At 43.8% G+C, this 27,403-nt stretch overlaps 1 protein-coding gene and 1 long non-coding RNA gene across 4 annotated transcripts in view; both read left to right on the top strand.

Annotated features, from left to right (window-relative positions):
* Positions 1–2,152: 2,152 nt before the first annotated feature.
* On the top strand, positions 2,153–2,597 carry LOC120939639. The gene is made up of 3 exons (XR_005749330.1): positions 2,153–2,197; positions 2,305–2,474; positions 2,561–2,597. It is a non-coding gene; the product is annotated as an uncharacterized LOC120939639 (long non-coding RNA).
* Positions 2,598–5,458: 2,861 nt separating this feature from the next.
* LOC120940783 (cytidine monophosphate-N-acetylneuraminic acid hydroxylase-like) overlaps positions 5,459–27,403 on the top strand; it is a 182,034-nt gene continuing 160,089 nt past the window's right edge. For 2 of the 3 annotated variants that reach the window (XM_040353820.1, XM_040353818.1), the window contains exon 1: positions 5,464–5,527. The gene's annotated coding sequence lies outside the window, so the exon portion shown is untranslated. Of the gene's footprint in view, positions 5,528–27,403 lie in introns of all 3 variants that reach the window. The other variant, XM_040353819.1, reaches the window with a different exon arrangement.

Below are 27,403 nucleotides of genomic sequence, written 5' to 3'. Positions count from 1 at the left end.
GCGCCGTTCAAAAAATGACGTCACGTCGCGCAATGCACGTCGGGAAAAAAGCGTCGGGAGCATGCGCAGTACGTCCGGCGCGGGAGCGAGCCTAATTTAAATGGGACTCACCCCATTTGAATTGGCCCGCCTTGCGCCGGACGGATTTGAGTTACACCGCCCCAAATTTCCAGGTAAGTGTTTTGTGGATCGGTACCTAACTTAGGAAATTTGCGGCAGTGTAACTTAAATCTAAAAAGTTACGTTGCGCTGCGGATCTGGCCCTGAGTTCCTGCTGTGAAAAAAGTACAGGAACTCCGTTCCCACGCGTTCCAGGACTTGAGCCCTGCTGTAAACTACTTGAGTAGTAGTGAGATATTAACATCCTGCACGCTCACGCCCCCCAATTCATGCACCTTCACACCTCAGATCATTGTCCCCCCTGAAAATCTGTCCCACCACTGTACCCCCCTGCACATCTGCCCCACCACTGTAACCTCCAGCACATCTGCCCCACCACTGTACTACCCTGCACATCTGCCCCACCTCTGTACCTCCTGCTAATTTTTCCCACCACTGTAATCCCCTGCACATCTGCCCCACCACTGTAACCCCCTGCACATCTGCCCCACCAATGGACTTCCCTGCACATCTGCCCCACCACTGTACTGCCCTGCACATCTGCCTCACCACTGTACTGCCCTGCACATCTGCCCCACTTCTGTACCCCCCTGCATATCTGTCCCACCACTGTAACCCCCTGCACATCTGCCCCACCACTGTAACCCCCTGCACATCTGCCCCACCACTGTACTACCTTACACATCTGCCCCACCACTGTACCCTGCTGCTTATCTGTCCAACCACTGTAACCCCCTGTACATCTGCCCCACCGTTGTACCACCCTGCTCTTCTGTTGCACCACTGTAAACCCCTGCTCATCTGCCCCACCAATGTACCCCCTTTCTCATCTGCCCCACCACTGTAACCCTATGCACATCTGCCCCACCACTGTACTACCCTGCTCATCTGCCCCACCACTGTACCCCCGCTCATCTGTCCCACCACTGTAACCCCCTGTACATCTGCCCCAACACTGTACCACCCTGCTCATCTGCCCCACCACTGTGCCCCCTGCTCATCTGTCCCACCACTGTAACCCCCTGTACATTTGCCCCACCACTGTACCACTCTGCTCTTCTGTCCCACCACTGTAACCCCCTGCTCTTCTGTCCCACCACTGTAACCCCCTTTCTCATCTGCCCCACCAATGTTCCACCTTTTATCATCTGCCCCACCACTGTTCCTCCTTGCACATCTGCTCCACCGCCGTACCCCCATGCTCTTCTGTCTCACCGCTGAACCATCTTCTCATCTGTCCTGACATTGAACTTATCTGCTCATCTGCCCCATCACTGTAACCCCCTTTCTCATCTGCCCCACCACTGTACCTCCTGCATATCTGTCCCACCTCTGTTCCCCTTGCTCTTCTGCCCCACCGCTGTAACCCCCTGCTCATCTGTCCCACCAATGTACCTTCCTTCTCCTCTGCCCCGCCACTGTACCCCCCTGTACATCTGCCCCACCTCTGTACCCCCTGCTCTTCTGCCCGAAGTCCAAGGTCGGCAATGACAGGGAGTGGGGGGGGGGGGTGTGTGTGTGTGTGCAGGCTTTTTTTTTTGGCTTGGCGGTGGGGTTGTGTGGTGGGGGGTAAGCTCACTTGCTGGTTGCTGCCTGGCTTACCAGTGCCCATCAATGCTGACCATTGTAAATAAACCAGCCTATACAATTGACCATGTAGTTGCCATCATCCCTTTAAACTTGGTAATGTGGAAGCCTCTAGGGTTGGGATTATGTGGACAACGAAAAGAATATATATTCAAAAAATTATAAAAATATATTTTAATACATATACGTAGAAAAATTACAAAAATTACATGAAATACAAAATTGGTGAAAAAGAACAGCACCCAGGATCTCGCTGCTGGAAGTCCTTTTGGTTTACATACTTAGTAAGTTTTTCTCCATTTTCTCATGGTAAAGATCATTTTCTCCCAATTGATGTATTCCTTCTAAATGGTGCTGTTCTTTTTCCCTCTGTTTTTCCCTCTGTTTTTTAGTATATCTGCTGGATAATCTCCACAGGTTACATATTCTTTGGGGACCTTTTTCTCTCTGTATGGAAAACATCTTGGGAGTTAGTCCACTTTTCTATCAAGTAAGTGGGATTTCTTTATTTTGTCCTTTGACAAATACAGACTTGCTTTCATCATCCATGAGTTTTTGAATGACCTTTTTACTATGTATTGTTTTTTCCTTTGCTAGATTCACTTTTTTAAACGCCTTTTTTTGACCTTTTTGGTCTCAATCTCTGATGAGATAGTGTTTGGCGATTTTATGTGGATTTGGATTACGGATCGGCTTGGGGATCTTGGGTCAGCACTGTGGAGGTTATTTCAGGTGTAGAATGGAGACACAGCCATAGGCACTATGAAGTGAGTTTTTTTATTGCATCTGTATGAACTTATATTGAATATAATTTCATTGTATATATTTTTCAATCAACATTTTCTCTATTTAGACAGTAAAGACACTTTACATCCCTGATGAAGATCAAATTTTAAAAGTTTTTTCGGAAACGCGTCGGATCAGTCCATCTTTCACAAATTCACCTCTTTGGGGTGAATTTCATGTTGTAACATGGCATAGTGTCAATCTGTCTATTTATATGTTTTCAATGTAAATGTTTTGTTCTTTTTCACCAATTTTGTATTTCATGTAATTTTTGTAATTTTTCTACGTATATGTATTAAAATATATTTTTATAATTTTTTGAATATATATTCTTTTTGTTGTCCACATAATCCCAACCCTAGAGGCTTCCACATTATCAATGCTGACCATTAAACTCACCTGCCTGACACACTGACTATTACACTGACCTACCTGACATATACACTAACCTACATACACTGACCTAGCTGACCTATATACACTGACCTACATACACTGACTTACCTGACATACATACACTGACCTACCTGACCAGGAGACAGACTTCATGTATCCTGCAGCAGCTCAGCTCAGCCGTGGTGTGGTGTGCGGCGCGGTGCACCCAATGCCCATCATCACAGCAGGCAGCCAGTCACCAGAAGAGGAGAGCCACCCGCCCAAGCGCAAAGTGTGGCGCCTTCTGGAGCCTGCAGCCTCTATGATGGTCCTGGCATTGGACCAGTGGGATGCCCATCATAGGCGTTGCAGGCTCCAGAAGGCGGGACCTGCTATGTCAATCAGTGGCGCGTGGGATCAGATCGGTCCCCGCGGCGCACATTACACAGAAATTAAAATGGACCCACTTAGACACTCAGGGCTATTGAGCCCTCATTCGGGGCTCCAACCTCAATAGCCCCACCTTAACGATGCCTATGGTAGTGGCAACCAAGCTAGCCATCTTTCTCCAGATGGTGGAAGGGGCTAGCAGGACTGGGATTGGCTTTAGCAGTGGCCAATGACAGTCCTCCTTCCCCTGGGAGAACTGCACATAATCTCTTCCCCATCACAAATGCTGACAATCGCAGCTACAGCAAAGTTAGACCAAATAATGTTTTCCATCTTTTACAATGTGCAGGTGCGGTGTGGGAAATGTGGTACCGGCGTTTAGCCGCGTTTGCGTTTATACGCGTTTTTAAAGGTGACCTATTTTTTTACATTAGAAATCTCAAAAAATTATGGCAAATGATGAAAAAAACATTAAAAAAAATATAAAAAATGTAATTGCTTGCATTGCATTGTGGACAATCCACAACTTGTGGTAAGTGACGTGACAAGTGGACAATCTACAACTTGTGGCAAGTGGACAATCCACAACTTGTGGTAAGTGACATGGCAAGAGGACAATTCACAACTTGTGGCAGGTGATGTGGCCAGTTGACATGGCCAGGTGGACAATCCACAAATTTTGGCAGGTGACGTGGCCAGGGGACATGGCAGGTGACGTGGCCATGTGACGTGGCCAGGTGCACAATCCAAAACTTATGGCAGGTGACGTGGCCAGGTGAACAATCCACAACTTGTGTGAGGTGACGTGGCCAGGTATACAATCCACAACTTGTGGCAGGTGACGTGGCAAGTGAACAATCCACAACTTGTGTGAGGTGACATGGCCAGGTGACGTGGCCAGGTATACAATCCACAACTTGTGGCAGGTGACGTGGCCAGGTGATGTGGCAGGTGACATGGCAAGTGGAAAATCCGCAACTTGTGGCAAGTGGACAATCCACAACTTGTGGCAGGTGACATGGCCAGGTGACATGGCCAGGTGGACAATCCACAACTTGTGGCAGGTGACGTAGTCGGTGACGTGGCCAGGTGACGTTGCAGGTGATGTGGCCAGTGGACAATCCACAACTTGTGGCAGGTTATGTGGCAAGTGGACAATTCACAACTTGTGGCAGGTGACGTGGCAAGTCGACAATCCACAACTTGTGGCAGGAGACGTGGCAGGTGACGTGGCCAGGTGGACAATCCACAGCTTGTGGCAGGTGATGTGGCAAGTGACACGCTAAATACAAGTACACTGCTGCTCTCTCAGCTGCTGCTACTCACTCTGGTCTGACAAATTGTCTGAAATGGTTAAATACTACTGATTTTTGAGCTTAGGGAGGGTCTTATGATGTTTCTTAACTAAACGCTTATAGACGCAAACGCAGTAAAAACCCCAACTAAACGCAGCATGCAAATACGGCAAAACGGGCGTTTCTAAACGCTGGTTTCAGCTTTTAAAAAAATCATTTCAGCAGAGTTTGCAGCAGCGTCCCGTGCACATGGGGGCTTAGGCTGCATTTCGTTTACAGGCATTTTTCATTTTTGGCTATTTCGAAAAAAAATAAAAATTAGACGCTTCTAAACGCAAACGTGAAAAAAAGAGGAAGTAAAACCCATTAGGGTCTACTTCCTCTTTAAGAAAGTTTCCCCAGAACCCAGTAACAATGGTGAATTTTAACTAAAATAAATACAGCATTTTTGCTTGCACATGATTAGATGATGGAAGTCAGCAGAGCTTCACTTCATTCAGTATGCTCTAAGGTAAAAATTCCTTGCCTTTTTTATTTTTACAAAGTTCTGTTTAAATAAAGGTTGCAAAGTGTTGTTCATTTTTTTTTTTAAGGAAAGATATTGGGGTTTATTTACTACAGCTGAAAAGTGAGAAATCAGGCTCACTTCTGCATAGAAATCAATCAGCTTCAGGTTTTATTGCCAAAGCTTAACTGAACAAGCTTAGGTTAGAAACCTAATTGGTTTCTATGCAGAGGTGAGCCTAATTGTGCACTCTTCAGCTTTAGTAAATAAAACCCACTGTGTCGTTTTGACTATCACAGAGATGGCAGCTAGGTTACTTGTTAAATTACTGTATTTAAATATAGGTGGAGTCAGAGAGAAGAAAAGAAAAACTTGTTACACTAGCCCTAGACTGTGCATACCTGGCCCGGTGCAACCTGCTGCTTCATCTTATCTGTCAGCGCTGCTCCTTTACTAGAACAGAACTTAGGTATGTACACAGAGAATAATAGTGCTTAAAATCATGATTTGTCTTGTATTTTTTTTTATGTTTAATTATGTAAAAACCTACAGTGTTAATTGGGTTCTCAATTCTATTAAACAAAAGGCAGAGTAGAACCCTATTACACCTGAGAATTTAATAAGCTGCAATGTCACAGATATTAGTGTTGATTAAATGTACTTAATCAACTTGCAAATACTTTGACAATTAGATGCTTTGTATATCACATTGTACTTTAAAACGGGCTCACCATTTTTTTTTTAGGCTCGCCATATTTTCAGATGGTGGTGTTTTATAATAATCCATAGTTTTACACTTTTAAAAGGAATTAGAGTGGTAATTATATGTAAAGAAAACAGCAAATAATATAGGGACAGTAAATAATTAACATACAACTACTGAATTGTTTTTAATATAACCATGAATGAACATTGCTTTAGTAAACCATATATTATTTTACTGTATTACTATTTTGCATCACAATATATTCTATTGCATCTTTTTAATACCATATCATATTTTACTATACATGACAAGGCAAAAATTACAGCTGTAATTCCCTTATAACCATACATACTAATACTGTATATCATACTTCAATGCACAATATTAGAATAATCAGCACTACATCACCTTACACAAGTGTATTCTGTATATAAATACTGTATTTTTTTTTACAGGCAAGCACAATTGCGGCAATTGCGCTGTAAATTAGAAATACTGAGAACAACTACAGGAAAAGTTTTTAGAGTTAGCACTATGTAGGATTTTCCTGTAGTTATTACTATTTATGTTTTTTCTTAGCCTAGTTGCAATTAAAAATAAATGTTATGCATTTTAATAAGTCATCTTGGTTCTCTATGATTTATTTTGCCCCTGACTGTACCCATATGAAATTTTGACAATTTTTTCCCCACAAATATTTGATCACCTCTGCGGTTTTTATTTTTTGCGCTATAAACAAAAAAATAGCGACATTTAAAAAAATATATATATATTTTGGACTTTTTTCTATAATAAATATCCCAATTTAAAAAAAAACAAAAACAAATTTCTTCTTCTTCCTTTTTCCTGTCGCATCACGTCAGTATACACTTGGGAAATAACTCACCAACTGGGTGGGTGCAAGAAAAAAAAGTTTATTTAACAAGCAATTGAGGTATTGGCTTACATGATTGACTTTCCAAATTCCACAGTCGTCAATTGTGCGGAATCTACTTTCTAATGTGTCATAAAGGTGTTTCTGGATGACCAAGTAGCAGCTTTGCATATTGTCTCAGAAGATACTGACATGGAGATCTGTATACCTACCCGCTTAATGATACATCAAATAAGTGAGTACAACCTTGTCTGCATAAGAAGCAACCAATGTGGTTGCAGCTATAACCAATAAAATCAGTAACGAATGATAACTGTCAAAAAGAATAACAATCTAATTTATAAAAAAAAAAACTTTAAAATAATTAGAAATTACTAAATATAACTTAGTGCTGTTACAAATACTGTGTCGCCAGTCTACAAAGATAATTACGCCCAAAATCAGATATAAAAAACCCCAAATCCACAATCTTCGAAAATTAGAATATTGCATGCAATCAAAAAAACAAGGATTGTACATAGAACAATATCGGACCCCGATATCGGACCCCATGCATATACTCAGTACTTGGTTTTGGCCCCTTTTGCAGCAATTACTGCCTCAATGTGGCATGGCATGGAAGCCTGTGGCACTGCTGAGGTGTTATGGAAGGATGCTTCAATAGCAGCCTTCAGCTCTTCTGCATTGTTCGGTCTCATGTCTCTCATCTTTCTCTTGGCAATGCCCCCTATATTCTCTATGGGGTTCAGATGACATGGCTCCCCAAATCCACACAGACTGTGGAAACTTAACACTGGACTTCAAGCATCTTGCAGTGTGTGCCTCTCCATTCTTCCTCCATACTCTGGGTCCTTGGTTTCCAAATCAAAATTTGATTGGCTTGTGTAATGCCAGGCAACATACCCCTGAGATCATCATAGTGGGGTTCCTTCCATCTAGCTCATTTAGAGATTGTACAGGCAAAGACTTCCATCCAGGAGAGGCTGAACCTATCTGGGGTGAAAGAGCGGTAAGTGGAGCTGATCCATTCGGTCCTGGACAGGTGAAGGAAAACAAAGGAGAATACTGCGGTGGGGCCTTCTCTTACAATTATAGCTATTCAGTCCTATGAGTTTGTGGGGGCGTCACAACACAAGTGTATGCTGCCATAAAGATGCAGCAGGAAAAGCATACTTTAAACCATGATTAGTTGGGCTTCTAATTACAGAAGGACTATGTAGGGGTCAGATGACCCTGTTCTTTATTCGCCAACTGCCAACCCAGACATTTATCTTGATGCAGGAAGCCAGACTGTCCACAATCACAGAACCGTGCTGTCAATTTAAGCTTCATTTTATATGAACAAATGCAGTTAATGAGTACTTTCTTGAAGGCCACATCATGTTCTAATGGTAAAGTAATGTATCTGACAAATCCTATAAGGGACACTGATGAAAAAGGGTAACTCCAAACGCTGGACACCTTCCTCTTCACAAGGGCACAACTTTGAAATCTGCTGTGAAAACATGCTTTTTGCTCCATTCTTCTAAGTCACTATAGAGACTGCAAAGCGGTCTTTGGAAGCACTTGAAATACTTCTACTGCTTTCCTTCTGTCTGAAGGCATCTCGCCAGCCTTTCAAAGGAGGGCTCAAACTGGATAAAGGTCATCCTGATCTGCATCTTTTTCTTTGGAAGAGTCTAAAGAAGGTTGGTTGGCCTGAGAAAGCTCTTGAGACCAGTTGCTGGTTTTGGAAGGAAAACTTGACCTTGCCAGAATAGATGACTCTTGCACAAGAGGAGTCCAAACAACTCATTTAGACCCCTTTCTCACTGAATCGTTTTTACAGCGTTTTAGCGTTAAAATAGCGCTATTGAAACGCTCATAAAACGCTCTCCATGCATCTCAATGGACCGTTTTACACTGAGTCCTGCAAGCAGCATCTTTGGAGCAGCTTTTGGGCGCTGAAAAAAATGCTCCAAAAACACCCCTCGCCATTGAAATGAATTGAAAGCGCTGTAAAAAACGCCTTACCCTTTCACACTGAAGCACTGCAAAAACGCCCTAAAACGTTAGGGTCTTAGATGTGCTTCACCAGCACATTGACATTGCAGATGAGGCTTGGCTCGAATAATGCTCAAAGAACGCTCGAAAAATGCTTGAATAACGCTCGAAAAACGCCCCAGTGTGAAAGGGGCCTTAGAGTGTTTTGACCACATGTTTAATGAATTGTGACAACCTTTTGGTCCTCATCATCTTCATCACTGACTGCTTGAACAAAGAAGGATTCATACAGTCATATTCATCAGCATCTCCCTCTTTGGAAGTGTCTTAAAAGGGCTGTTTGCCAAGACAGCAGATGGGCACTGTCCCCTACCTTTATTGGTAGCGCTGGTCTTTACTTGGAGTGGACATTTGTTTTTCTGCAGAAGCAGAAGACAGGCAAAAAACATTGAGCTTCTTCAATGACTATTAGGCAGCAGTGCAGTGCCTCATTCATAAGCAGGCTTGATATCTCCATAATATTAAAGCGGTAGTTCACCCTCACTTACATCATTTTTCCATCAAGACAGGCATTGTAGCGCGAGCTACAGTATGCCTGTCCCGATTTTTTTACCCCCGTACTCACTGTGTACCTGTACGATAAAGATTTCGGCTCCCGCGGGGAATGGGCATGCCTATGGAGAGGGAGGATGATTGACGGCCGGCCCTGGCACGTCACTCTCCCCGAAGACAGCCGGAGTAGGTCTTGGCTCTTCACGGCGCCTGCGCACAGGCTATGCGCAGGCGCCGTGAAGAGCCAAGCCTATTTCGGCTATTTCCGGAGAAGCGTGACGCGCCAGAGCCGGCCGTCAATCATCCTCCGTCTCCATAGGCACGCCCATTCCCCGGTATCTTCGATGTACGAGTACAAGGTGAGTACGGGGGTAAAAAAATCGGGACAGGCATACTGTAGCTCGCGCTACAATGCCTGATTTTATGGTAGAAGAAAAAAAAATTTTTTTTTTGCGTTCATAGGGTGAACCCCCGCTTTAAGGCCCCTTTCACACTGGGGCGGGAGGCACGGTGGCGGTATAGCACGGCTAAAAATAGTGGAGATAATTAATCAAACCCAGTCATGTCAGAAAGCAGGACAATGATAAAAGTTTTGTTCAGGACAGAAACAAAAAAGGTAGGGCTCTGTAACAGATTATAAAAATATTCTATAACATACACAGTTCACCCGAGGGAATAGTAAATACCATCAATGCACATTTTAACAAAAGTGGAGTACACTTCAATAGCCCACAAGAAGGCTTTTATACAACCCCAAGCTGCTGTGAAGCCCAAAAAGCATCCCAGCTGCCATACGGGGATCCATTCAATCTAGAGAAATATCACTGAATGAAGTAAGATACAACATACATCACATAGACAAAAAAAAAAAAGGGGGCAATTAAAGCAGACAGAATTACATACCAGATGCACAGCCATAGTGTCACCTTTGGGAACAACTGTGCATTTAGCAGGGCATCAATCCCAATGCCAGCCAAAACACCCATGCAAGAAGCCTATTTAAGGGTGCATATAACCAGGTCTGCACCTGGGGAGCAACAGGTGGACAGCCACAAGTTTATTGCAGCCAAGTGAGGCCTCGTACACACGTTTTCCTCGACAGAATCCATCAAGAAACTTGGTGGCAGAGCATTTTTGCCGAGGAAACCGGTCGTGTGTATGTTTTTCATCGAGGAAACTGTCGAGGAACACGACGAGGAAAAGAGAGAACGAGTTTTCTTTTTCCTCGACGGGAGTCTCAATTTCCTCGTCGTGTTCCTCGTCGGGCTGGTTTTCGACGAGAAACACAATCGTGTGTATGCTAAGAAACCCGCGCATGCTCAGAATGAAGTATGAGACGGGAGCGCACCTTCGGTAAAAGTAGCGTTTGTAATGGAGATAGCAAATCTTTTACGCTGTAACTGACTGAAAAGTGCAAATCGTCTCTTACCTAACTTTTACTTAAAGCGGGGGTTCACCCAAAAAAAAAATTCTAACATTACATTGAGCCGAGTTGTGATAATGACATTATGCTGACCTTTTTAATTTTATTGCCGTACATACCGTTTTATCCATATTTTCACCGCGGCTTCCGGGTATGTAATCTGCGGAAGCATGTCAATCAATTAGCATGTGAATAGGAACGTCCAGTCCCGCAGATTACATACCCGGAAGCCGCGTTGAAAATATGGATAACACGGTATGTATGGCAATAAAATGAAGAAGGTCAGCATAATGTCATTATCACAACTCGGCTCAATGTAATGTTAGAATTTTTTTTTTTTGGGTGAACCCCCGCTTTAACACGCAGTAACATGAGATTAGCAAAAGCAGCTCCAAGGGTTGTGCCAGTGGAATCAAACTTCCCGTTTTAATGATGTTTTTTACGTTGTTTTTTACATGCCCAAAAATGATCGTGTGTACGCGGAATAAGCCTTAAGCCTCGTACACACGACCGAGGAACTCGACGGGCGAAACACATCGTTTTCCTCGTCGGGTTCCTTGTTAGGCTGTCGAGGAACTCGACAAGCCAATTTTCTCCATTCCTGTCAAGGAAATAGAGAACTTGCTCTCTTTTTGGCTCGTCGAGTTTCTCGACAGTTTCCTCGGCGAAAATGTACACACGACCGGTTTCCTCGGCAAAAAAATATCTCCCAGCAAGTTTTTTGCTGGTTTTTGCCGAGAATCTTGGTCGTGTGTACGAGGCTTCAAAGAGCATAAATGAGCAAATGGCCTAGGAGTCTAGGGAATGTGAGCTCCACCTTGGAGAGTTCATGGAGAGTCTCCCGTGTACGAAATTGGTTTACCGGTAATTCCTGTCTTTCTTTCCAGACACTTCTAGTTGATGGAATCTCTGCCTTAGTAGTGGAAATTTGATGTTTAGCTGCATTTTGTAACAGGGTTACCTCTTTGTTAGTGGAATGACAAACCTCAGTTTCTGTGATGGCATCATGAAACCCTGTTCCAGAAGCTCTATAACTGTTTTCTATATGAATATTTTTAAAATTTTTCCTCTTGCATTTATTGTATGGGAAACATTTTGTATTACATCAATGGAATCGGATCCCTTTGCATTGTTCTTGGAATATAACGAATATACAATTTATGGAAATGAAAAGATTGTCCTTTTTCTGGGTGTCTCTTTTGATAGGACCAACTCCCAAATCAAAGTAATAAGGATTAAACCCTTGGCAGGTACAAGAGGAAGAACTGGTTTGTTTATCCCTGTTATGTTGAATAGAAAAAAGAAAGGCTTGGGACTTTGTATGAGGCATGTCACTGAATGGATACCTTATTTATATTATTCATTACATTTTTTTCTATTTATTTATTAATTACAAATCACATTGTAAAAAGTGTCAATTGGTGATACAGGGCACATTTTACTATGACACACGTGTATGAATATACAGTTATTATACAGAATAAAATACAACATGACTAGCAGTTCAATTGCATAAAAACACTCATCCATTCAATAAACATAAGCAATTGCTCATGGTGAGCCAAACTTGTCTAGGCATCGGTTCGATGTATACTCAATGCACGTTTCCTGGCTCTTGCCGATCATCAGGAGTAAAATGGTCTGGAATTAAGTCAATAATATCTATAAATATTGGATACCCTTTAAACGGAGAACAATGTCTCTCTCTCAAAAAAAAAAAAAGGTCTGTAATGCCACATACACACGATCGGACATTCCGACAACATTGTGGATTTTTTTCCGACAGATTTTCGCTCAAACTTGTCTTGCATACACATGGTCACATAAATGTTGAAATTGCGAACGTCAAGAACGTGGTGACGTACAACACTACGACGAGCCAAGAAAAATTAATTTTAATGATTCCGAGCATGCGCAGAATTTTTGTGCATTGAATTGTGTACACACGGTCGGAATTTCCGACAAAAACTTTTGTTGTCGGAAAATTTGAGAACCAGCTCTCAACAACAAGCTCACATCGAACATAATAACACACCTGTAAGCTTAATAAATAACTTAAAAATAAGTCTAAAATCCCTGTTTGCCTTTTTTTAATTGGTAAAGGCGGCACAGTCTAGACTAGGCTATTTGGATGTTGTGTAGGGGTGCACTGAACACCCCCGGTTTGGTTTGCATCAGAACATGCGAACAGGCAAAAACATTTTGCGAATACCATTAAAGTCTATAGAACACGAACATGAAAAATCCAAAGTGCTCATTTTAAAGGCTTATATGCAAGTTATTGCCATAAAAAGTGTATGGGGACCCGGGTACAGCCCTATAGGGGACATGTATCAATGCAAAAAAAGCAAAAAAAAGTAAAGAAAAACAACTGTTTTTTTTCAGGAGCAGAGGGCCAGATTCACAGAAGAGATACGACGGCCTATCTCTGATACGCCGTCGTATCTCTCAAATTATCTATGCGACTGATTTATAGAATCAGTTCCGCATAGATAACCCTAAGATCCGACAGGTGTAATTGACTTACACCGTTGGATCTTAGGATGCAGTACCTCGGCCGCCGCTGGGTGGAATTTGCGTCGTTTTCCTGCGTCGGGTATGCTAATGAGCATTTACGGCGATCCACAACGGTTTTCGCGTTCGTTACGTTGTCGCTAGTAATTTTTTCCAGTCGCAAATTTACACCTGCTTTAACATGGCTTAACTTTAGTCGAGCCATGTTAAAGTATGGCCGTCGTTCCCGGATCGAATTTTAATTTTTTTTTGTTTTGGCGTAAGACGTCCGGGAATACGAATAGACGCTACGCACGTCGCCATTCTAAAAAATTACGTCACATCGCGCAAAGCACGGCGGGAATTTCCAAACTGAGCATGCGCAGTACGTCCGGTGCGGGAGCGCACCTAATTTAAATGGTAAACGCCCCATTGGGCGGGCTTGCACCGGACGTGTTTACGATACACCGCCGCAAGTTTACAGGTAAGTGCTTTGTGGATCAGGCACTTATACTGAAAACTTGCGGCGGTGTAACGTAAATGGGTTACGTTTGCGCCGCCGCAAAGGTACGAGAATCTGGCCCAGAGATTTTAAGAATGCTTAAATTCAAACAATAAAAATTAAATATTTCTTTAAATATCGTGCCTGGGGGTCCCCTTAGTCTGCCTGTAAAGTAGCGCATCTGTGTGATGTGTTTTACAGTCCCGCAGCAAAATGAAATTTCTAAAGGAAAATATGTAATTTAAAGGAGTTGTGAAGGTAAAAAAAAAATTCCCCTAAATAACTCCCTTTACCTTAGTGCAGTCCACCACTTACCTCATCTTTCGATTATGCTTTTAAATGTCCTTATTTCTTCTGAGAAATCCTCACTTCCTGTTCTTCTGTCTGTAACTCCACACAGTAATGCAAGGCTTTCTCCCTGGTCTCCCTGGTGTGGAGTGTCGTGCTCTCCCCCTCCCTTGAGGGGGCGAGCAGGAGAATCAGGACGCTCTCTACGTTGCAGATAGAGAAAGGAGCTGTGTGTTAGTGGACATCCTGACTCTCCTGCTCAAGGAAGAGGGCAAGCACGACACTCCACACCAGGGAGAAAGGCTTGCATTACTGTGTGGGGTTGCAGACAGAAGAACAGGAAGTGAGGATTTCTCAGAAGAAATAAGGACATTTAAAAGCAAAATCGAAGGATGAGGTAAGTGAAGGAGGGCTGCACCAAGGTAAAGGAAGCTAATGTTTGAGAAAATATGGTATCCTTGGGTAGAATATATAGACGGTAATGCATGATATGACAGCGGTGGTGGAGTTCTGGAATGAATGGGTTGCACACTTTCCTTTGACTTTTTCCTCCTTTTACCTTTCTTTATTAACAACCCTAATGACTAGTACACACTAGGGCCCAGATTCTGAAAGGACTTACGACGGTGCAGTGCCATTTACGCCGTCGTAAGTCCTAATCTGGGCCGTCGTATCTATGCGACTGATTCTTAGAATCAGTTATGCATAGATATCCATTAGATCCGACAGGCGTAAGTCTCTTACGCCGTCGGATCTAAACTGCAATTTTTTTTTTGCCCGCTAGGTGGCGCTTCCGTCGAAATCCACGTCAAGTATGCAAATTAGCTAGATACGCGAATTCCCGAACGTACGCGCGGCCGACGCAGTAAAGTTACGACGTTTACGTTAGGCTTTTCCCGGCGTAAAGTTGCCCCTGCTATATGAGGCGCAGCCAATGTTAAGTATGGCCGTCGTTCCCGCGTCAAAATTTTAAAAAGTTACGTCGTTTGCATAAGTCGTCCGTGAATGGGGCTGGACGTCATTTATGTTCACGTCAAAACCAATGACGTCCTTGCGACGTCATTTGGAGCAATGCACACTGGGATTTTTTTACGGACGGCGCATTCGCCGTTCGTTAGGCGCGGGGATGCACTTCATTTAAATGATATACGCCCCCTACCCGCTGAATTTGAATTCCGCCGGGTGATTTACGCTACGCCGCCGCAACTTTACAGGCAAGTGCTTTGTGAATAAAGCACTTGCCTGAAAAACTTGCGGCGGCGTAACGTAAATCGGATACGTTACGCCGAAGCAGAGATACGCCAAATGTACCTGAATCTGGCCCTTGTAGTTCTTTTTCATTCAGCCCAGTAGGGCTGAACAAAAAAAAACCTGACAGCTCAGGAGGAGTCACTGTGCTAACAATCCAAGGTTAGTACAGCGATTCCCCCTGCTGTTCTATTGTGTTCTGACAGTGGGACGGCCCCCCTGCCAGAACACTCCTGTCAGCGCTCTCAGCTATTGGTGTGTGTACTAGGCTTAACTTTAATGTCGTATCCACATGATCATGTTTCGGCATGTAAAAAACGACGTTTTTAAAAAATGTCATTTAAAATGATCGTGTGTGGACTTCACATAATTTTTAGGGTTCTGAAAAACAACGGGAAAAAAAAAAATTCGAACATGCTGCATTTTTTAACGATGTTTTAAACAATGTCGTTTTTCGGGTTGTAAAAAATGATCGTGTGGGGGCTAAAACGACGTTAAAAACCTGCGCATGCTCAGAAGCAAGTTGTGAGACGGGAGCGCTCGTTCTGGTAAAACTACCGTTCGTAATGGAGTAAGCACATTCATCACGCTGTAACAGACAGAAAAGTGTGAATCGTCTTTTACTAACACGGAATCAGCTAAAGGGTGACGTCATCCGAATGGAACTTCCCCTTTATAGTGCCGTTGTACGTGTTGTACGTCACCGTGCTTTGCTAGAGCATTTTTTTTAAACGATCGTGTGTACAGTAGGCAAGGCCGTTTTAATGATGTTTTTTTATGTTGTTTTTTACATACGCGGCATAAGCCTTAAAGAGCATAAATGAGCAAATGGCCTAGGAGTCTAGGGAATGTGAGCTCCACCTTGGAGAGTTCATGGAGAGTCTCCCGTGTACGAAATTGGTTTACCGGTAATTCCTGTCTTTCTTTCCAGACACTTCTAGTTGATGGAATGTCTGCCTTAGTAGTGGAAATTTGATGTTTAGCTGCATTTTGTAACAGGGTTACCTCTTTGTTAGTGGAATGACAAACCTCAGTTTCTGTGATGGCATCATAAAACCCTGTTCCAGAAGCTCTATAACTGTTTTATATATGAATATTTTTAAATTTTTTCCTCTTGCATTTATTGTATGGGAAACATTTTGTATTACATCAATGGAATCGGATCCCTTTGCATTGTTCTTGGAATATAACGAATATACAATTTATGGAAATGAAAAGATTGTCCTTTTTCTGGGTGTCTCTTTTGACTGGACCAACTCCCAAATCAAAGTAATAAGGATTAAACCCTTGGCAGGTACAAGAGGAAGAACTGGTTTGTTTATCCCTGATATGTTGAATAGAACAAAGAAAGGCTTGGGACTTTGTATGAGGCATGTCACTGAATGGATACCTTATTTATATTATTCATTACAATTTTTTCTATTTATCTATTTATTTATTAACCACTTCCATACAGGGCACCTACGCACCTTCCTGCCCAAGCCAATTTTCAGCTTTCAGCACTGTCACACTTTGAATGGCAATTGCGCGGTCGTGCTACACTGTACCCAAGCGAAATTGGCGTCCTTTTTTTCCCACAAATAGAGCTTTCTTTTGGTGGTATTTGATCACCTCTGCGATTTTTTTTTTGCGCAACAACTAAAAAAAGACTGAAAAATTACGTTTTTATTTTTTTCTGTTAATTTTTTTGTAAATAAGTAAGATTTCTCTTTCAATTACGGGCACTGATGGGCACCGATGAGGTAGTACTGACGGGCACAGATGAGGTGGCACTGATTGGCGGCGCTGGTATGCGGCACTGATGGGCACACATAGGCGGCACTGATGGGCACACATAGGCAGCACTGATGGGCACACATAGGCGGCACTGATGGGCACACATGGGCTGCACTGATGGGCACTCATGGGCGGCACTGATGGACACTCATGGGCGGCACTGGGCACTCGTAGGTGGCACAGATGGGCACTCATGGGCGGCACTGATGGATAATTATGGGTGGCACAGATAGGCACTGATAGGTGGGCACTGGGCATGGATGGGCACTGTGGGGTGGCACTGATGGACACTGTGGGGTGGCACTGATGGACACTGTGGTGTGGCACTGATGGACACTGTGGGGAGGCACTGATTTACACATGTTGCCAATCAGTGCCCATTTGTGGGCACTGATTGGCATCTTTTTTTATTGCTTTTTTTTTCAGACTTTTTTATTTATTTTTTTCCAAGACTTTTTTTTTTTCAAGACTTTTTTTTTTTTTTGCCCGCTTCCCTGGTGGTCCAGGGTGGGCTTCCCTGGTGGTCCATGTGGCGATCCGAGGGGGGGCTGTGCTGATAAACAATCCCCCCTGTCAGGAGAGCCGCCGATCGGCTCTCCTCTACTCGCGTCTGTCAGACGCGAGTGAGGAAGAGCCATCAACGGCTCTTCCTGTTTACATCGTGATCAGCCATGATTGGACACGGCTGATCACGTGGTAAAGAGTCTCCGTGAGAGACTCTTTACCGAGATCGGTGTTGCGGGGTGTCAGACTGACACCCCGCAACAACGATCGCCGCGATGCGCGCCCCCGGGGGGCGCGCAGCGGCTGAGAATCCTGAGGACGTCATATGACGTCCGGTCAGGATTCTACAACCACTTTGCCGACCTCAATTTGTCATTGGCGGGCGGCAAGTGGTTAATTACAAATCACGTTGTAAAAAGTGTCAATCGATGATACAGGGCACATTTTACTATGACACACGTGTATGAATATACAGTTATTATACAGAATAAAATACAACATGACTAGCAGTTCAATTACATAAAAACACTCATCCATTCAATAAACATAAGCAAATGCTCAAACTTGTCTAGGCATCAGTTCGATGTATACTCGATGCACGTTTCCTGGCTCTTGCCAATCATCAAGAGTAAAATGGTCTGGAATTAAGTCAATAATATCTTTAAATATTGGATACCCTTTAAACGGAGAACAATCTCTCTCTCAAAAAAAAAAAAAAAAAAGGTCTGTAATGCCACGTACACACGATCGGACATTCCGACAACAAAACTGTGGATTTTTTTACGACAGATTTTCGCTCAAACTTGTCTTGCATACACACGGTCACACAAATGTTGTCGGAAATTGCGAACGTCAAGAACGTGGTAACGTACAACACTACGACGAGCCGAGAAAAATGAAGTTCAATGATTCCGAGCATGCGCAGAATTTTTGTGCATTAAATTGTGTACACACGGTAGGAATTTCCGACAACAACTTTTGTTGTCGGAAAATTTGAGAACCAGCTCTCAACAACAAGCTCACATCGAACATTTGTTGTCAGAAATTCCAAATGTGTGTACGTGGCATAACTTACAATCCGGCCGAGTAGTGACGCCCAACCTGTGTCCAAGGCAAGACAGGGGACAGGGTTGATGATCTTCCCCGGGGAATCCCATTCAGGCCACACTGCTCTGCAAGGATGGAGATGAAGTCATGTGAATTGGATGTGCTGTTTATGAGTTGAGCCTATCTCTATGAGCGAGTGTACTAGCGAAGGGGACTGCAGACAGGGAAATGTGTATTTATATACCCACAACAGATGTATCTAAAACCAAACCCACCATGTGGTGATGAAATGTGAAGCTGAAAAAAAAAAAGAAAAGTGTTCTGAATTAGAAAATCGGAAATTTGAATATTCGAAAATCGGAAATTAGAAATTCAGAAATTCGAAAATTCCATATTTTAAAATTCAAAAATTAGAAAATTGGAAATTCGAATTTTCGAAAATTGGAAATTCAAAAATAGAAAATAGGAAATTCGAAAATTCGAAATTTGTAAAATTCGGAATTTCAAAATTTGAAAATCGGAAATTTGAAAATCGTACATTTTTTAAATTCCGAATTCGAAATTTTTCAAATTTCCGAATTCTTAATTTTTGAAAATTTCCAAAACTTCAAATTTCCAAATTCCGGAATTTCCAAATTCCGGAATTTCCAAATTCCGGAATTTCCAAATTCCGGAATTTCCAAATTCCGAATTTTTAAGATGGGGGGGGGGCGCAAGACCCCGCCCTCCACAATTGGCCCCTCTCACTTCTTGTAAACCACACCCCTTATATAATCCACCTACTTTGTCCACCGTATTCTACTTCCATCCACCCATAGTTTCAGGAGTATGCAGCTCAGCATCACAGGACAGAGTATACAGCTCAGCATCACAGGACAGAGTATATAGCCCCAGCATCACAGGACAGAGTATACAGCTCAGCATCACAGGACAGAGTATACAGCTCAGCATCACAGGACAGAGTATATAGCCCCAGCATCACAGGACAGAGTATACAGCTCAGCATCACAGGACAGAGTATACAGCTCAGCATCACAGGACAGAGTATATATCCCCAGCATCACAGGTCATGGTATATAGCGCAGCCTTACAGATCACACGTGACGTGACACGAGGCATCCATCGGCTTACCTAGCAGCTCAGCTACGATCCGCTAGGGCAGTGTAAAGAGATGTGAGCTGCCGCGTGACATATTTCTATTCCACCCAAACTATATGCCATGCTGTACATTCCCTTTACAAGGAAATTTATAGAGGCTGCTGGGTGTTTTATTAATGATGCTGGGGACATTTTGTTACTGCTTGTGGGGGGGGGGGGGGGTGTCCATTGTGGTTGGCATGGAAGATTGTTTTTGCTGTTGGGGTATTTACTCTGCATTCACACCTGAGCAGAGCATACACTGAGTGTATTCTATGCATATTTGGGGCTTTTTACAGGTGTTTCATAAGCATTTTATAAGCATTTCTGCACGTATATAAAATTTTAGCCATTTTTGTTTTGGCCAATAGAAAGAAGTATAGCTTTGTGACATTATAACTCCTCATTTGGCTTGTATCATTCCTCCTGGATTTACAGTGTGGTGTGATGTTGTCTTTCTCTCTTGGAGGTCATGAACCATTGACATTAGGCTACTTGTCTTTGCAGCAGCTGCAACAGCTTAAAGGAAGACGAGGAAGAAGATAACCAACACAAGGGATCCGCTGGGACTTGTAGTTCTCCATCTTCTCCTGGGGCTCATGGAGAAGATGGAGATTGGAGAACTACAGAACTACAAGTCCCAGCAGATTATACATACAATAAGGCTCTGAGGTGGATGGGTGTGGATTGCATGCACCTATCAATCCCGGGGGGGGGGGGGTGCAGGATCGCCCCATAAATTTTATATACGTGCAGAAATGCTTATGAAACACCTGTAAAAAGCCCCAAAAATGCATAGAATACACTCAGTGTATGCTCTGCTCAGGTGTGAATGCAGAGTAAATACCCCAACCGCAAAAACAATCTTCCATGCCAACCACAATGGACACCCCCCCCCCCACAAGCAGTAACAAAATGTCCCCAGCATCATTTATTTTATTTATTTTTTTTAACAATGTATTATTATTATTATTATTTTTTTTTTATTAAGTGTATTTTGTGCGTGTACTCGAGAGAGGAGCCGGACTGCAGGAGTTGGGAGTAGGCAGGCCTCCCCCAGAGGCAATCTGCCACCTTTCTCCATGCCCCGGGTGGCAATGGCAGGTGTGTGAGGGGGTCCTCCCACACAGCCCGCCCTACCTGCTCCGCTTTGAAGCCCAACGGGGCAGAGGGACTCCCTATAAGGGAGTGAGAGGATTAGCCCGCTCAACCAGCCCCGTTAGTCCTTCGCCTCTCTTTTTAGAGACCGTGTGGTCAAAGTGCGTGATGTTAACCCAATTTCGAGTGCGTGTAAATGTGGTGGTTTTTGTGGGAGGGGGGTGGGCGTACTAAACGCAGGCTTACCTCGCATAGCACACCCACCGGGAGCCGGGCTGAGACCACCAAACTCAATTCACTTGTAGCCGAGACCGGGATCCGAACCCCTCGCTGCAGAGGTGAATGGCTTGTCAGCGCAGTGCCAATCGCGTTGAGCCACCGCAGCTCCTGCCCCAGCATCATTTATAAAACACCCAGCAGCCTCTAGAAATTTCCTTGCAACAATAAATCTCCCAGGAACATTAATACATCCCCCAGGAGCAACAATTACTGTAATACCGTTGCAGATAACAGTGTAATCTGATCCTGCACCCCCCCTCCGGGGATTGATAGGTGCATGCAATCCACCACACCCATCCACCTCAGAACCTTATTGTATGTAAAACCTGCTGGGACTTGTAGTTCTCCAATCTCCATGAGCCCCAGGAGAAGATGGAGAACCACAAGTCCCAGCAGTTTAACTACAATAACAGGGTCCGAGGTGGATGGATGGCGATCAAGCAGTGCAGGATTGGCTTGATCGCCCCCAAAGTCATCAGCCCGTGCACTGCACGGGCTGATGACTTTGGGGGCGATCAAGCCAATCCATAGTGACATGACACAAGGCATCTATCGGCTTACCTAGCAGCTCAGCTCCGCTCGGGCAGTGTAAAGAGATGTGAGCTACCGCGTGACGTCACTTCCGTTTTTCGCCTGTAAGACGAATGGCCGGAAGTATAGTAATGCTCCCGGAGTCCCGGCGCCCATAGTGGCACTGGCACGGGAAGCTTATCAGCGATTTGCAATGCGCTCAATAGGCGGGATAAAAGCCTGTAAATGAAGCGCCATGTATGCAATCTAAAGATTGCATTGACGTGGCGCTTCATAGGGCAATGGTGGCCGGCGCCCAATCGAATTTTAAGTAAAGGAATTTTTTTTTTTAAGTTTCTTAAAGGGGCCACTGAAAAAAAATATATATATATTTTTGTGCCTACAGGAGGGGGGGCGGTGCCCGGGCGCCCCCTATGGGCGGGCCGCCACTGCACACAGGCAGTAGACGTGTACAAACACACTGACAGCTGTACATTCTCCCCTCCCTCCTGAGCACTCCTTACCTCACAGTGACTTATGGGTCTTCTAGCACGGCCACCGCGGAGCATTCCAAGCTGGCAGGTTAGGGAGGGGGAGGTAATGAAAGTGACCGACAAGGAGGCACAGGCTCACCCATCTAACAGACAGCTTTATAGAACTCCTACAACTCTGACAATCTGGTGTGTCCCCGGCAATTCTCCTTATGATATGGACAGAGGCTGGCAGGTCCCCCCCTACTAGAATAACACTCACTGTGCAGTGTGATCAGGGAACATCGCTGGTGTCAGCTGCTCTTTGCTGTAAGGGGCAGGTGTCTGGTGGAGATCCCCGTGGAGACTGGAAGTGAAGAAGCAGAGACTCTTCTTTGGGATGCTGTGAGTGGGGCCCCCACGGACACCTAGCCCAGATGCAGTGTCACTTGCCAGGAGATTTCAGTTTGTTGTTCCAGGCCGGACTAAAAGGAAGTGAGCACTGAGTGTGTGCACTTCCTGTCAGTCCGGCTGGGAACAGGACACTGAATCTCCTGTACCACGCGGACTGCAGGAGGAGCTCGGCCTAGGGAGACCACATTAACAAATTGCCATTCAGGGACAATTTTGAAAAGGACCAGGGGGGTCGTGTTGAATGCAGTTTCGGGGTTGACGGGATTTCGGCGCAGAGTGTTTTGTCAGGTGAATGGCTGGTTATAGCACTTATATCATCCCAATACCATGCTTGGAATGTATTTCTATTATTACATTGTAATAATAGACCCCCTTTCCACTAAGAATAGGCCCCCTCCCGCAGTACGAACCCCTCCACTAACTATAGACCCCCTCCCTCAGTACGGACCCCCCTCTCCACTAAGTATAGGCCCCCTCCCTCAGTACGGACCCCCTCCACTAACTATAGACCCCCTCCCTCAGTACGGACCCCCTCCACTAACTATAGACCCCCTCCCTAAGTACGGACCCCCTCCACTAACTATAGACCCCCTCCCTCAGTACGGACCCCCGCTTTAATAAGTATATACCCCTGCAGATATCATACAAGAGGTGGTCAGAGACAGCGGACATGATAAAAGAGACATAATACAGCAGATAGCCAGAGACTGCAGACATAGTGCAGGAGATGGTCAGAGACTGCAGACATAGTGCAGGAGATGGTTAGAGACTGCAGACATGATACAGAAAATGCTCAGAGACCAGTGTGCCACTTTCCACCCGTAGCCTGACACCAGATGCAGTGTGCCACTTTCCACCCGTAGCCTGACACCAGATGCAGTGTGCCACTTTCCACCCGTAGCCTGACACCAGATGCAGTGTGCCACTTTCCACCTGTAGCCTGACACCAGATGCAGTGTGCCACTTTCCACCTGTAGCCTGACACCAGATGCAGTGTGCCACTTTCCACCCGTAGCCTAACACCAGATGCAGTGTGTATGTTAACCCTAAAGTGTGATATGAAAATAGGACATGTGAGTGTGAGTGAAAAATGATATAGAAAAAAGTGAATAAATGGAAATAAAAATAAAAATGAAAATAAAAATAAAGATAAATATAAAATAAGAATGAAAATGAAAATGAAAATAAAAATAAAGATAAATAAAAAAATTAGAGATGAAAAATACAGCATGGAAGAGAGGGTGGAAACAGAGGGCTGGGGAAGAAGATGATAAAGAATGGAAGTGGGATAGAAAAATAGGAAGTGTGTGTGTGTAGTGACGTGGGACCGGTGAGTGTATATGATGAAATGTGAAGAAGCAATATCATGTTATGTGGTGCATATGTATAGATTGAGTGTTGGATGGATTGGTGCTTACGTGTGAACAGTGTGTCAATGGTTAACGAGGTATACGAAGGTATAACTCCCCTAGATCTAATAAGTATGGCGCTGTGCAGGGGATGTGGAGGTGTAGAGAAATGTGCTTATTAAAATAAAGAGGATTGATTTGTAAACAATCCTGGTGTAAAAAAGGAATTCATACATGTCCTCCCAATCTGGGATGAGTCCCGGAATGGCAGCGGCGTGTGTGGGTTGTCATTATTCCCGCATGCCGCAAGATACATTTGTATGGCAGCCGCATCGCTCCCCTCTGCCTCTGACACACACACACACACATACACACACAGTGCACGGTGAGCTTTAGCTACCCATTGGCTGAGTAGGCAGCAGGGGGCGGTGCAGCTGCTTCCTCGGCCAATGGGTGCACAAAGGGCTGTCCTTCCCTTCAAATTCGTTCCGCGGGCTTTCTGTAAATGCAGTTACTTGTACCCTCCCCCTTTCTCTCAGCGCGCCTTATTCAAGTTCCTCACAGGAGAGGCTGAGAGGGGGAGGAGTGGAGCCATGCAGCCATGCAGCCTGCAGTGGAGGACGAGTTCAGCCTAGCCTAAGCTAAGCTAGCTGAACAACAGGCCACTGACAGGACTGTCTGCATATATTAGTGGGGAGGGGGAGAGGAGGATGGGCTATGTGTAGCAGGCTCCTGTCTCATGCTGTTACACAAGATCGTTTTTATGTGTGGCTGTGTACTGCTCTGCTTCTAAAGGGAGCATGTTTTCTGAGATCTCCCCCAATCTCTATTACACCTCCCTGTCCTACTCCCTACCCATTATCTGCTCACCAGGCACAGCCTCCTCTCCTGTATGACCACCTCATGTGTCAGGCTGTGGCACTACAAATCCCAGCATGCCAGGAGAGGGGAGGCATGAGCAATATCACGGATCAGGCTGGTTTTGTAGATGAAAAGTTCTGGTGTTGTATAGTGTGTTTTATGAAATGTATGATAATTATATATTTTATTATTATGCTTGATGGTCTTAAGGTGTTTATTCATATATTTTTTTGTAAGTAGTGAGCAGATTTGGTGTGGAAGTGCATTGGAGTCTTTTTATTTGTTTATACTGGAAAGAGTAGTGGAGTGTTGCGGGAGGTGGATGGACAGAGAGATGGAAAGAATGTAAATAAAAGGGGGGAATCACTATCGCAGCTGCATGGAAAAAACCAAAGGTTTCCATCTTATACATGAAAAGAAAGGTCACATGGATTATGGAACAAGAGAAAAGGGTGTGCTCCATGTTGGATAAGTCTACTCTTTTCTATGAAATCTGGGAACCTTGGTTGAAATACATGGGGATAACTTATACTCCATGACGGTTTTGAAGACATCAGAGTCTTTAGGACGATGTTGGTTGATGGCAGGCAGGCTACTTTTCTATCTCTCCTGACTTTCCTCCATCTTTCTTTTTTCACTTCCTCTTTTGTCTTTCGTCTTTCTTTCTTTTTTTCTTTGATTCTTCATTGGTTTTGTGTCATTTTTTTTTTTTTTTTTTTTTTTTTATCTGGGAATAGAATCCTTAATATTTTTCATCCTCAGTTTGTTTTATTTGGAAAAACTTAGTTTATGTTAAAGTAATTGAAGGATTTTACCAAATCTTTGGAGGTATTAGGTTTGATGGGGATTCTGAAAATATATTTTCGGATACCGGTGGGTTCCAGTATTAGTTATTGGAGGGAGGGAGGGTGGATTGGAGGTTTTGCTCAGCCTCTAGGACACAGAAAGTTCCCGTTAGGGGTGTCGGAGAGGTTGATGTACTCCGGTAATCTTATCCTTTAATTGTTCTATGTAATTTGGTCTAGTACACTCATTTAGTTTTATCCTTTATATAACTAATTGTGTGGTAACAATGGACCTAGGAATTCCTTGATATATAGAACTATTCTTTTTCTCTTTCAAATATAAATTATTACTTTGAAATACTATATCCTTTTTGCTTGTGTGAACTGCCTTACTTTCACCATATGGTGATGAGCATATGGGATAGTTAGATATAAATGGCAGTTTGTAAGACAGTAATGATTGATATGAATTGAAATGTATTTAATTTATTATATTTCTGTAAGCTATTGACTTATATCCTGCTATTTTAATACAAATGTATGTATTTATTTTATTGAAAATAAACTTAAATTTGAATGAAAAAAAAAGAAAAGGGGGGAAAACGGTTTCAATTCCCCCCTTTTCTCATGGGATGGCAGCAGGACTGGAAATAGTACAGTGGCAGTTTCAAGTTCCCCTATCTCTGGGGGAGCTAAGCAGGGTTAGTCTGCACCTGGGGCTCACGTGTACTTTGAAGTAGATACACGTGAGTTTCCCGGTCTTTTTTGAGGGGTGACCGCACAGCTGGTCTTATCCAGTTTTAGCTGGCTGAATTTAGGGCTATATAAGTCAGGCCTAGAGGGACCGGAATCAATTCGCCTCAGAGGATAGGAGCTGTGGTTCCCCCCCCCCTTTTTTATTGTTTATTTTTGTCGCAAGCTGATATTATGTGGTGGTGTGTCACCTTTGCAATTTTATGCATAAGAATGGTATGTTTATATATATTGCAAGGGGGGACAAGTGTTTGTTATGAAGTTATATTAAATTAAAGAATGGAATTTTAAATTTTTATGGTAAATGCAGCCTGAGCCGTAGTGACTAGGTTGTTTTCTAAGTTATTTTTGGAATAAAGTTTAATGGTTTGAATAAATTGTAATGTTAAAACCAATAATAAAGCAGCCGCGGCCGTAATACCCCAGAGGAGTGTCTGTTATTTATTTATTCAAATTATTTAAGGTATTTATTTATTTATGTATGGTCAAATGTTCCTGCTTGCTATCCCATGAGGAGTGAGTTAGGGTCCTTTCACACATACACGATCAGGTCTGTCTGTCAGTTTTTCAGGCGGGACCTGATCGGACGCTCCATTCATCTCTATGGAGTGACGGATGTCAGCGGTGACATGTCCGCTGATATCCAAATCCGTTAATCCAGGTGGATGGAAACCCTATTTTCCATCCCTCTGGCAGATGGGATGAAAACGGACAGGCGGATCTGTTTTTATCCCATCCCCCATAGAGGAAAGCGGAGCTCTAATGCCTTGTTTCCACTGAGCGGATCGGTTCGGGTCGTTTAGAATGGAACGGGTTTGAATGGTCCGGTCTATTCTGGTGAGCGTTTCCACTGCAAGTCGGACCGCCAGGGCCATACAGGTTTTAGAAAAAATGCCTCTCATGATGTCACACTAGTGCGACGAGAAACGTGATGCAGCGTCACTCAGCGTCAGCCAAACAACAACAACAACAACAATGGAGGTCATTCAGCAGCTCGTCTTTTCTCTGCTAGCCTTTTGGTTCTTTATAGGCAAAATACATACCGCACTGTATGAGAGAAGATTGCGAGCGGCAATGAGAAACACAGCCGAAAAGAGAAGAAAACTTTTAGCTTGGATGTGTAGCCGGGAGGAGAAGTATACATTTGTGCTGCTAAGACAAAGACGGCAGCGCTATAGGGTAAGCACAACTGACTGACTTACCTGAAACACACACACATACACTGACACACTGAAACACACACTGACCTACACACACACACACACACACTGACACACACACTGACCTACACAC

This window comes from Rana temporaria, chromosome 5 (assembly GCF_905171775.1).
Source record: "Rana temporaria chromosome 5, aRanTem1.1, whole genome shotgun sequence".
Lineage (NCBI taxonomy): Eukaryota > Metazoa > Chordata > Amphibia > Anura > Ranidae > Rana > Rana temporaria.
The sequence above is the reverse complement of the archived record's forward strand: the minus strand, read 5'-3'. Positions and strand labels throughout refer to the sequence as shown.